This window comes from Herpailurus yagouaroundi, unplaced genomic scaffold, assembly GCF_014898765.1.
Source record: "Herpailurus yagouaroundi ecotype Mexico unplaced genomic scaffold, PumYag 159, whole genome shotgun sequence".
NCBI classification, from domain to species: Eukaryota; Metazoa; Chordata; class Mammalia; order Carnivora; family Felidae; genus Herpailurus; species Herpailurus yagouaroundi.
The window spans coordinates 80,699,256-80,712,782 of NW_024412400.1; the positions used below are offsets into that span (position 1 = coordinate 80,699,256).

General features: G+C 38.9%; 1 protein-coding gene across 3 annotated transcripts in view; it reads left to right on the plus strand.

The window, feature by feature from the left end:
* TPRG1 (tumor protein p63 regulated 1) overlaps positions 1–13,527 on the plus strand; it is a 215,739-nt gene that overhangs the window by 75,011 nt on the left and 127,201 nt on the right. The gene's annotated exons all lie outside the window — the stretch shown is intronic.

Genomic DNA, 13,527 nt, shown 5'->3' on the forward strand with positions numbered 1-13,527 from the left:
AGCAGGCTAAGGCCAAGATTAGATTTGATTCCTCCTTCTCTCTCCCTCTTCTGTACCACCCAGCAGGTCATACCTTATCTCAAAAAGCCAAGACAAGTGAAAGGGCTTCCTGAACTGTCAAACGACAAACAAAAGGTGTTATTTCCTTGCAGGCGGGTTGGGAGGGATATTTTTGGACTCATCGGAGACAGATTTTATAGTGAAACATAGGCTTCACCAAATAGGGACTATTTCTAGAGAACAAATAAGAATATGTATGTAAAGAGGCCTCGCAAACTTGAAAGTGACATGCAGATGTGGAAAATGGTTGCATACAGCCTGAAACTTGCCCTAGCTCTCTGTATGAGAAAGAAGGCTTGCATCTGGGGCTGGATGACACTCTCCTAATGTCAGCAGGAGCATTATGAGACGCAGCTCACAAAAGCCCTAGGGAAATATTTAGCTTTTCAGTCTTCCTGTGGTATGTGGAAAAACAGATCTCGACGGGGGAGAAACACCCCCAAATCCTTTCAAATTGACTCCTGCAATTTCCTCTCTTATGACAGCTATCATTATATCTCATTGTTCTATAGTTTTAAGAAAATCTCATCTTCAGTGATTATGTAGTTTATTTTTTAAGCTGCTAATTTTAGCTATAATTTTCCCTTCATGCTCAAAAGGTTGTATCATTCTTAGTTGTGGAAGGAAATGTTTCGTGTGTGTCTGTGTGTGTGTGTGTGTGTGTGTGTGTGCACGCACGTGTGTGTCTGTTTGAGTTTGTTATGACAGTGCTAATATTCACCCCCATGAGCCCACCACAATGCGGTGGGTTGCGTAGCTCCATCTCTGGCAGATTTCTATATATTCTTAATGTTTGTCTGGCTGTAAGGGTCTTGAAGAAATCATTTAATCAATTACCTTATTCAAAATAGAGAAACCGAAGGCCCAGGAAGATGACACGATGTGCCCAAGGCCACACAGCCAGTGATCATTAAAGCTGTCAGTCAAACACACGTTCCTACCTTCTCACTGCCCATGATGCATAGGGAATGGTGCAGGGCATCCCAGAGCAGAAGCAGGAGCTGTATCATTTTGGGGATTGTACCCAGATGTCCTTTACGATGTCTTTCGGTTAAAAGTTTTAGAGTGCTTTGTCCTTTAGCATTCAGGGGAAATATAATGCCCTGTAAAGTAGGGGACTTGTCTAGAAAAGCCTCTCTCCTTATTAACTTGGTTCTTGTGGAATCTTTCTTTCAGCCAAATTCTGGAACTTCTTCTTAGGTGTAAGGTTAGGAGATTTGCAAGTACTGGTGGCGTCTTCTTTCTCTTCAGCCAGTCTAGGTCTTTGTATCTTCTAAAGATCGTTGATCCTTCTAAAAAGGCGTCACTCCATTCAGATGGTTGTAATGCCGGTTGATCTTTAAATCAGAATTGTAGAATCTAATCTACAATTAGATTAGAATCTAATCTACAGGTGGGCCCAGCATTCGGCTGTGTTTTTTTTGTGGTACTGTGGTAAACAAAATTGAACCAGTTGTAAATATTTAACATCCAGGAAATTCCTTGTAAAAATTCAGGTTGATATATCTGAAATTTCTTTTTTTTTTTTTTTTTTTTTTCTTCAGAAAGATCAGAAAGTCTGGTTATAGGGGTCCACATACTCACATGGAAAACACATCGGCAGGGTCTGGGCAACATGTGTTTCTTGTAGATGAAGCATGTATTCTCCAATTCTCCATATCCCTGTGGGACCTGATTTCAGCTATCAGGATTTGCATTTGTCAGTGCTGGTCTCTTCCAGTCTGTCATGTGCTCAAATCATTCTGTTTCAAGGGAAACCTAGTTCCGTATAATGATAGGCCAGACCACAGATCAATGTCACCAGGGAAGAGGTGAAATTAATTCTTTGGCCCTAGCCTCTTGTTATTTGAGAGGTAGGAAGAGAAATGATGACTTCAGCAGATCATGCCATTGGCCCTCATACCTACCCAGGATATTAAGCCAGATGTCGAAGCTCAGTGACTTAAGAGCTTAAGTATTCAACTACCTGACACAGTTCCAGCATAACCTCCAGGTGCCTATAAGAGAAAAATTGACAAGTGCAGGATAATACTCTTTACTCAATAGATCAATGTCATAAACATAAGAAAAGAAATTATGATGTATGATAACACATAGAATGCACCACAATGCCCCGCATTCCCAAAGAATACAGAGCAAATTGCTGAAATTCTGGAAACTAGCCCAATAGTATGTTTTCTATAATCCATTAACTAATAAAATAATCACTTCTTGATCACTTATGGTGTATATCGCCCTAGGCTGGGGGATTTAGGGGTGAAGAGCAATGAAACTTCCCCAAAGGGGCTTACTAATAATGGAAGTGTTCACATAAATAACCATAACGCAAGATATCATAAATGCTGCAAGAAGAAGAAAGCCAATGTTGTTGGTTTCACTGAGTAAAGAGATATTCATGGAAACTGTAGGCTGCCATCAGGTTGGTTAGAAGGAGGAAATGGCATTTGCAGTGGGCTTTGGACAGATAGAGGTGGGAAGAGTTTCTAGTAAAAGAAAAATTAAAGCAAACTCATAAGTCAGTGCTCTCTGAGAAGATACTATCTGTACGAGAGAGAGAGAGCTAGAGAAAGAGAGTGCACGCACATTTGTTGTAGCTATATATAGCCCCAGTGGGCCTGGGGGAATCGAGACTAGAAATGTGGGTCTACACCAGATCTTGGGTGCCAAGTGACAGGCTACGGGCTTAAGGTCAGACACAACACGATGGATTTGAGGAACATAGCAACTATTGACCAGACATTTAATCCCAGTTCATGGCTATCAAAATCTATAATCTGGCAGGACAGAACATTTGTGTAGGTATCACTAACCTTAGTTTTAAGTTTTTCAAAAGAATTAAGGGGTAAAAACAGAATTGAGTGCTTCTAAACACAATGGACAGTATCAGATGCTTAGGGAGAGAGGCAAAGTAGTAATATACAGAATGATTATAAAAATGGATGAAATTTTAAAAAAGACTCGTTGAGAAACTTGTAAGGAATATTTGGACCAAAAAAACATGGTTAAGATTTTTCTCTCTTTTCTTTTTGTAAAGCAAGTTTATTCCTCTGGGTTATCTGAAAGTTAGGAAAGTGATGTTGCGTAAGTTCTTAACTTGTGGGATGTGGAGCATTATTTTTAGTTGATAGACTTTTTCCTTTGGTCTGGGAAGCAGTCACATCCTAAGGAATAGTTATAGAAAATTCTTGGATGTCCTAGCCCTACACTCTTCCATTAAAACACTGCTGGAGAATTCCACAAATATATGAATGTTTTACTCTGGCTTACAGCATTCCTGATGGGTTGAAGGGAAGGTTTTAGTTTTGTAAAGGACTCCACTCGTCACCAGAACAATATTTCTGCACATACCCCAGGTATTTGTGTAATTAACCAAACTTTTCTCATTTTATGTGCATGGTTGTGTGTGAGATTGTTTCAGAATTATCTCAAAGACCCGGGCTTCAAGGGAAGTAGGTAGGTGATATGACACAGAGTAAAATGATGTATCTGAAAAAACTTCATTCCTTTAAAGCCATTTATTGAATATCTGTTCAAAACAAACATCTCTTCAAGTTTCATTCATTTGAAACTATTTATTGAATATATGTTCTAGGATTTGGGAAAAACTCAGCAATGAAGAGAGAGAAATAATCTCTGCCATCAAGCAGCTTACGTTTCTAATGAGACAGATGGAAAACAAACACATTAATCAGTAAAATAGACAATATATGAGATATAGAGGAAAAATAGGGAAAAGGATAGGAGGTCTTGGAGAGTTGAGATTTTGGAAAGGGTGCTTAGGAAGAAATAAGTTGTTACTTGAGTGAAGATCCTAATGATACAAGGGAATGAGCCATGTAAATAACTGAGGAAACAGCATTCCAGATGTCTGGAAGAGCAAGTGCAAAGGTCCTGAAACTGGAGCCAGTCTGCTTGGCCCCTTAAAAGAAAAATGCATACAGTGAACTCAGTGGAAAAACCTTTGGAAATGGAGTAAGAAAGATGATGGTGGGAGTGGGGATGGAGACGACAATAATGCAGACCCAGTAGGACACAATAAGGATTTTGACTTTCACTCTGAGTATGATGGGAGCCATTTGCAGAATTTGGACAGAGGAATGACATGGTTTGGCTTACATTTCAAAGGGATCCCTTGGTCTGGGTGTTGAGAATAGATGAGGGTGGCGTGATGAGAAGGCGGGCAGAAGCAGGGAGATTCATTAAGGAGGAACTGTTATAATCCAGATGAGTGATGTGGAAGCTTGGACAAGTTGCTAGTGGTGGAGATGACATGTGTTTTAATTGTGTGGTTGAGATTGACTGAATGGGGAATAATGAGACAGGAAGAAACTAAGGATGACTCTAAGACTTTTGCTGAGCAACTCGTAGAAAGCACTGGCCTTATATCTGAGACAGAGAAGACCATGAGAGCACTGAGTTTTGAAGGAACACTGGATTACTTTTGGACAGGTTAAGTTAGAGATGTCGAGTAGTGAGTTAATATACAAATCTGGGGCTCAGTGATTATATCTGAGCTGAAGATAAAAAATGAAAGTAATCAATATATACATGATTTTACAACAATGAAATTAAATGAGATCATCAGGGCTGCCTGAGTGGCTTCGTCGGTTAAGCGTCTGACTTCACCTCAGGTCATGATCTCACAGTTCACGAGTTACAGCCCCGCGTCAGGCTCTGTGCTGACAGCTCAGAACCTGGAGCCTGCTTTGGCTTCTGTGTCTCCCTCTCTCTCTGCCCCTCCCCTACTCACGCTTGGTCTCTCTCTGTCTCAAAAATAAATAAAAACGTTAAAATTTTTTTTAAATGAGATCATCAAAGGAGTTAGTATAGATGAAAGAGAGAGAGAGAGAGAGAGAGAGAGAGAGAGAGAGAGAGAGAGAATGAGAGAAATTGATTGAGTGGCTGATTTGGATGCTGCAAGGTTTTGGGTTAGGGAGGTGAGGAGAGTCCAGTCAACAGTGTACCAAAAGGGAAAAGGCATGGCGGGAGCAGCTCTATGTCAGCAGAGAAGAGGTTTCTACCACTGAAATTATTTAGAACCCCTAGCACACGGTAATAATGAAAAGCATTTTTCATTTATATTTTCCATGGATAGTGCACCCCTATACCATCTGCACCCTGGAGCAGACCACACCTTCTATTCCCACTACCCTCTATTTTTTCCTCTGGTTCCACAGGAACCAAGAGAAAAATGGAGAAGGAGCAGCCAGAGTGGAGGGCCGACACTAGGTGAGCACCATGTGCTCTGGGGTCCAAGTGCAGAAGCTTTCCAAGGAGAAGAGGGTGGTCAGACGGCACAGATGCTACTGAGAGGTGGAGAGAGATGATGTTAGTTATCTGAACACGTAACAAGCAGTGTGGCTGGGTAGGATCAGGAGAGAATGGAATAAGAGAAATTGGAGCTGGTGAATATAGGACGTTCTTTTCGAAGAGCTTATAGGTAGAGGGATCCAGAGAGAATGGGAACAACATGGAGGGGAAAGAGGGAGGCTTTTTTTCCCCCTTAAGATGGGAGGGAATTATAGAAATGTACTTTTATAGAGCTTGTAACTTACTGATACACATACAGTATTTTCTTTATTCTACCTCTGTGAAGTAGTCTTAGTAGGGGTAAGTAATCATCTTCAATTTTTTCAGGGAAAGAAAATAAGGCTCACGGGTTGAAGTCATCTGCCCAAAATCATACAGCACACTGCTGAGAGATGGGACTCAAATCTGAGTTCTGCGAGTCAAATTCATTGTTCTCTTCTCTGCCACTGCCTCATACTAAACACAATTTCAAAGATCATGTATAGCCTTAGAACTCTCTAGAAAGCTCTACAAAACTTTCACTTTGTAGTTGTTTAAACACCTTTCATACGGTCCAGGAAATTCACACTTGACAGCAATGCCTTCTGAACTGCAGGTGCTGTCATACCAGATGTAGGATGTCTGGGGGCATGGGAGGAAACAAGAGCTCAGCATCCGTATCAGTGAATACTTGTAACGTTTGGGAAGAGTCTTCCAGGTGTGGTCAACACAGGACTTCATGTGTTGAACCATGCTGGAGGATAAGAATGCAATTTCATATGCCTGCAATGTTGGATGGATTCTCATATCAATCTCTTCCTCTAATAGTGAATTTATATCTCTTTACTGACACCATACATCCTTAATATTGTCTGCTGCTTTCTTTCCACTTGAAGGTCATACACTGTCAAAGTTATTCCTCTTTACACGGAGCTCCAACCATATATATCTGGGTCTTCAACACTACCTGGGTCCCAACTGGGACATTAGTACTCTAAGCAGGGACCCATTGAAACACATATTATTTGATGCAGCCCTGGCAAATGCATGCTTAGAAGAAAAAGCTTTGCATAGCATTTGTCTTCCCCAGTGGCAGCTGTTCTTTCCCATCATTCATGGAACCAAAAGGCAACTCCTAGAGTAAAATGTAACCCTTACCTTTTAGTGGTGGGTCATACTGGGTGCTTGGTGGCTATGGCTCAGCATGACTCTGCACCACCCCTAGAATGTTCCTTTGCACTTTATACAGATTACTCTCTAGGTCATTATCCAGCCATCTTGTAATTACCTATTGACAGATCTGATTCTTTTATAGACAATTTACTCCTTAAGAATAGAAATCGTATTTGCAGGTTTTCTTCTGGTCTCCATTTCTCTGTTTCCCCCAGCACGGTGCTTGGCATAGAGAAGTTTCCCCCAAATGCATTCAAATTAACTAAGAGAAACATTTTGCACTATGTACAGTTCCACTATGGAGATTAATCTATGTCACACAGGAAAAAAATAGAGTACCAAGTTCAAGATATTCTTATATGTAGAATTACCGAGTTAGGCAATCATACCTGCAATGTTTGAAGCCAGCTGGTGTGGTTCATTTCGTTCTGTAGTCAGGGATACGCAAACCTTTATTAACTGATGTGTCTATTTTGAAAATTTTACACCATCATTACATACACCTATAACTTTCAGTAGAGCTGGTGTAATAATTAAGATCTGTTGACATTATAAACATTTGTTTAATTATTAATGTATTTAATAAAATGAAGAATTTTGTGTTAAGACAAAAACTGTGAAGCTAATAAAACTGTCCAAACATACACAGACACACTCAACCTTTCAATCTCACCCTTAAAGCATTGCAAGTTAAAGCAAATATTGGATTCATTGAAACCATTAATTGCAAAACATATATTTTTTTAAATTACAAAATTCTCTCCTGACATGCAGGAAAATTGGATATATGGGGTTTTTTTTGTTATTTTTATTGAAGTATAATTGACATATTAGTTTTTGGTACACAATGTAGTGATTCAATACTTGTATATGTTGTGAAATGATCACTGGAATGAGTCTAGTTAATGACTTTCAGCATACGTAATTACAAGATTTTTTTCTTGTGATGAGAACTTTTAAGATCTTTTAGTAACTTTCAGATATGCGATAAAGTATTATTAACTGTAGCCACCATGCTGCACATTACATCCCCATGGTTTGTTTACTTTATAACTAGAAATCTGTACCTTTGATCCTTTTCACTGATTTACCCACCCTTCAACCTCTACCTCTGGTAAATACCAATCTCCATCTGTGAACATGATTTTTTGTTTTTCTTTTAGGGTGGTGTTGTTGTTGTTGTTGTTGTTGTTGTTGTTGTTGTTGTTTTAGATTTCCCATACAAGTGAGCTTCATATTCTACAGAGACAAATTATACAACGTTTCTGAGAGGGGTAATTTGGCCACGTATACAGAACACTTAGAGTGCAAAACTCTTAGACTCTGAAAAAAGGAAGGGTTTTGAAAAGTTTTACCTATGAGGATCATAGTCATTAAAAAAAAAACAAGGTAAAAAAGCAGCAACATGAATAAAAAACAATAGGGCATGACTCAAAAAAATATAGATGATTGCATAACAGAACCTACACAGCCAGTAATATCCTGTTGTAGGAAATTATTTATTAACTGAGTAGTTTAGCATAGTGGTATAAAACAGGGCCTGAGGTTTGAGAGAACTTTGATCAACTTAGAACTCTTATCACTTACTAACTGTGTGACCCTGAGCAAATTCCTCAGTCTTTCTGAGTTTCAATGTCCTAGCCTGTAAAAAGGATAATTCTAATACCTGGACCACAGGGCTGTGGTGAGCTTGAAATGAGCCAATGCAGTTAAAGACAAGTGTTTGGCACACAGTATACTCAATATATTAAGTGTATGTACAATGTATTACTCCATATCTTAAGTGTAAAAGGCAGATTTTGAAACAATATTTACAACATGTCTTCATTTTTGAAGTAAAAGAAAAGATACTATCTACAGATAAAAGTAGAAGTCTTAAAGGATACGCATCCAAATTGTCTACTTTCATTTTCTTTGCATGGTAGACTTAGGAGAAGATTTCTTCTCCTTCCTTTGCTTTTGTGTATGACCTGCAATATAATAAGAAGAGTTCAATGGTTCCAAATGATCATAAGCATCAGTCCCTGTAGATGAACTTCTATCAATACAGTGACTTGAACATTGTCAAGTCATCAAAATCTCTTTGAACCATTGTCATCAAGGCCATATGTGGGTGTTGGGTAGTGCTAGTCTTATTACCTTCAGTTTCCCCTTGCTCCTCTGCCCTTGTCCTACTGCCATATCCCATGTGGTATATACCATAAACATTCATTAAGCATACTTCTCTTGAGAGCATAGGGTGTTGATACTGGGGTAGAATACAAAGCAGCACAAAGAATGGTTTCTAACCTAGAGGAGCCTATAGTGCCTCTGAGGGAAAGGAGTACTTAGCTTATGGTGCTGGTGGTAATGCTTCATTTTGTTGACCAGACCCATATCTCAAGTGAGTTTGGATAGCCAGCGAAGCTTCCTTAAGGAGGTAGGGCGGAACCATTAGAAGGACTTTAGAAGCAAGTCTATTTCCATAGCCCACAGGTATAATGATCTCTGACTAGGATGGAGCCCTTCCAAGCTCCCTATGTCACCATTACCTTTGATGAGATTTCTTGTACGATTACCTCTTTTCTTTCCCCACAGTTTTCTGAGGTCCTAGATGTTTACTCTTATATTTCAGTAAAGTCCTTTTGACCCATAACCCTATAACTCTGACTTTTATTTACTTGATATACATCTTGAAACATTATTTTTCACATTTTTATTCCCTCAATCCTAAGTATAATATATGTTCAATGCAAAAAAAAGTTAGAAAATTTAGAAAAATGTAAAAAGAAAGTAAAAATCATCCATAAGCCAGTCATACAGAGATAATCATTCATAACATTTTGGTGCATGTGTTTCTAATACATGTGTGGGTGATTTTTTAATATAATATTTTATAATCTGAACTTCTGTTTCATAATAATATATCTTTTCATGTCAATTTAATACTTGACTACAGGCTTATGCTGTGACATCTTTTACAACCTCCTCCTCCTAGAGAAGCTCATTTTAACAGTTCAATGTTAATTTCTAGTATTTTTCTTTGCTTATTTATATATATTTCAGGTTTTAAAAATAGAACTGTAGTGGGGTGCCTGGATGGCTCAGTCAGTTGAGCGTCCGACTTTGACTCAGGTCATGAACTCATGGCTCTTGAGTTACAGCCCCACGTCAGGTTCTGTGCTGACAGCTCAGAGCCTGGAGCCTGCTTCAGATTCTGTTTTTTTCTCTCTGCCCCTCTCCCATTCACTCTCTGTCTCTCTCTCTCTCTCTCAAAATAATAATAACAATAACAATAATAATAATAATAATATAACATTAAAAAATTTTTTTAAAAACATAGGTTATATATAGCTTTGGACTCTGCTTTTTAACTTAACATTATTCTGTGAGTTATTTTAAAGTTTATTTATTTATTTTGAGGGAATAAAGGGGAGGGGGCAGAGAGAGAGGGAGAGAGAGAATCCAAAACAGGCTCCATGCTCAGCACAGTACCTGATGTGGGGCTTGATCTCATGACCATGAGATCACTACCTGAGCTGGAATCAAGTGTCAGCTGCTTGACCGAATGAATCACGCAAGTGTCCCTATTCCGTGAATTTTTGTATGTCATTTCACTGTTTTAAACATATGACGTCTAACGATTGCATTATATTCTATATATATTCCATATATTTGATACCATAAATGCTTTTAATTTTAATCCTATCTAACTTAGAATCAATGCTTAAATCATTACCCTCTCTATGAGGCTCTAAACTTCACAAGAAGATCTAGTTTTGATTCATCTTTGAATTGTCATTGTGTGTCAACTGACAAAGATGAAATCCTTTGTTCTAAGTGAGATAAGCTCTAAATGGAAGATTTCACAATGTGAAGGGATCCAGGAAGTTATAGCTAGGTCATCACAGAGAGTGGAGAAAAGACCATGACCCACAACATAATGGTTGGCTGGTGTGGGAGGAGAAATTGAACTTGAATGGGCCAGGTGGGCAGGAGGAAGCCCCAGCCTAGCAAGGGCATCTTCTCTGACGTGACACCCTCACTGGTTGAAGGGAACAACTACTGAAACCGGGCAAGAAGTTCTAAAGTTCCCACCATTCAGTGTTTCTTGCTTGTTGAATTAAAAACCAAAACCAACACAAGCTAGTAACTTGTTCTTCTTATTGATTTCTTATCCCTGGTGCTCTTAAAGATGTGATTCTCTATAAATAGGACTGTAAAGGACTATAAAGTTGTGATTTGTGCTGGGATAAAGGTGATCAAAATAGATATATTCCAACCTTGTTATTTTTGCTATTTGACCTGCTTTGAAAATGGCCTCTTAGGGGCACCTGGGTGGCTCAGTCGGTTGAGCGTCTGACTTCGGCTCAGGTCATGATCTCACAGCTCATGAGTTCAAGCCCCGCATCGGGCTCTGTGCTGGCAGCTCGGAGCCTGGAGCCTGCTTTGGATTCTGTGTCTCCCTCTCTCTCTGCCCCTAACCCACTCGCATTCTGTCTCTGTCTCTCTCAAAAATAAATAAACATTAAAAAAAATAAAAAAAGAAAAAAAAGAAAATGGTCTCTTAGCTCTCCACTTGGATTTAGAATGGGGGCTCCAAATCAGGCCTGTGTGTAGTCTTAGACTAACAGAGCTGTCGGGAATATGGGGGGCCAAGTAGTTCAGTCCCCTCCTATACATGTGAAAAAAACAATGCCCGGAGAGAAGAGATGACTCGCACCTGAGACAATGGACTCAGAGTTACAGTCTGAGTCTTATATGAAAGCATATAAGGCTTTCCCCACCATCATTAGTTACTTCATGCTCTGTTCCCAACTGTTCAAATGTCTCCACCATAGATTCCATTGATCATTAGACTTCTAGATTCCTTTTCCTCAAACCTTTAAACTATGTTTTAAGACTCTACTATAGTTGAGATACCTTGCTAGGCCTTTAGAGCCATTAGTTTTTTCTCATTCAGATACTGTCCTGCAAGGTAACTGTTGGACCCACTTCACATTTGAGAAAATAGAGGCTAAGGATTCTTAAATTGCTACCCACCTTCAGGCAGCTGGCAAGCTATGGAGTCTGGATGGAAGCCCAGGGTTGTCTGACTCCAAAGTTTTCTCTACTGTGCCGGTCTATTTCCTGATACAGGAATTGATTACATGAAATGAATCAATTTATGTCTTTATGTTCCTTGTCTATTGTCTCGTGGAAGGATTGACTTAATTAATTCTTCAAACATTTGTGCCTCTGAGTTGTGGGTCAGTGATTTCGACACATCCCCCACAAAAGTTGTGCTTAAATCAAAAGCAAAGACATCTTTCAGGCTCTGGTGGAGGAAGCTAAGTTGTGTAGCTTAGCCGCTCCTACTGATTGGCCAAGTTCCCAAACAGGATTGAAGCTGAACAACTGAAAACAAACAAGAACTAAAGTTTTGCCAAAGTTGAGGGGAATAAAAAGCATGAAAGGAAAAGAAAAGAAGAACCTGTTTGATACCATATAAGTGATGTCATCTCTGCTAAGAGAGAGGATGCATTTCAGGGAGAAGCATGAAGAGTCATTGAAAAACTAGCAGGTGTGAAGGAAATTTAGGGCTGTGTTTTGGGATGTGGATTCCCCTTGGCCAGGCATTTTCTCTTGGCCTCTTCTCAACGAAAGATGAGTTATATTATGACCTCCAAATCTGTTGGTATAATGGAGGGATAAAAAGGAAAGTATTTTACGCTGGTTTGTTTCAGACCAATGTTTTTGAATGTGATCTATGTCAAGATCAGTTTGGTATGGAATGGCTCCCCTCAACAGCCTCCTCTCCGTGCTCCTCCCCAAGGCCACTCCTCACAAGGGGACTGATACCTTTTCTCCGGCTCCACATCCCATGCTGTGACCTTTTGTTGGAAACCTGTAACTTCTGCCAAATTACTCTGTCCTGTACATTTGTAACTAAGGGCTTTGTTCTCAGAGGAGCTATTCATTTTAAGTGCACGGGACCTAGCTCTCTAAGACAAATGTTTCCCCTACCATTTTCCCTTATAGAATTTATGTAACAAGTTTGCAACTTGTGGCCTACATAGTGATTTCATAACTTCTTGTGATAAAACTCGCCCAAGAGGTATACTATCTTTCTCCATCTCTCAATTCTTTTGATTATATTACTTCCTGAATATAGCTTTTGCATATCACTGGGCAGATAAAAGCCATTGTCCAATAGTCCAACTCTCTGTATACAGAAAATAGTCTCTATCTGTGTATGAATTTTATTCTTCTTCTGACTTTAATTTTTAGAGAATTTCTGAGAGCCAAGTTATAATGCATTTTTTGTATGAAACAATTTATCTTTGATGGTGGGTGCTGGAGAATGAGAGGGCTGTGATGAAAATGTGTGTGCTTAAAAAACCTTTGAGTTTTCAAATGTTTTGGCTAGAACTAATACCTTTCTTCCCATTTTATCCTCTTAAAAATATTTTTGTTGTAGGGGTGTTTGGGTGGCTCAGTCGGTTCAGTGTCTGACTTGATTTTGGCTGAGGTCATGATCTCATGGTTTGTGAGATTAAGCCCCCCATTGGGCTCTGTGCTGACAGTGCAGAGCCCGCTTGGGATTCTCTCTCTCCCTTTCTGCCCCTCTTCCCACTTCTCAAAATAAATAAATAAATACACTTAAAAAATTCTTGCTGTAGAAAATTAGAAAATTTAATTAAGGGAAAAAATCTATAATCTCATGATTTAGAGAAAACCAATATTAGCATTTTGTTAGATATCCTTATAAACTTTCTTTTATGCACATCTATATTTTATATTTATAACAACTAAGATCATGCTCTGTCCTATTTATAGTCTTAAAAAATATACCTGGATATCTTTCTATTGTATTTTAGATAGTTTAGAGAGTTTAGATAGAATATTAGGTAGCTGATATAATATGTACTATATGTTACATATAGTACATATTAATACATATAATACATATTATATCAGCTACCTAATATTCTATCTAAACTACACTAGCTGTCATAAATAAATTATGAATAAAACAGTATTGTT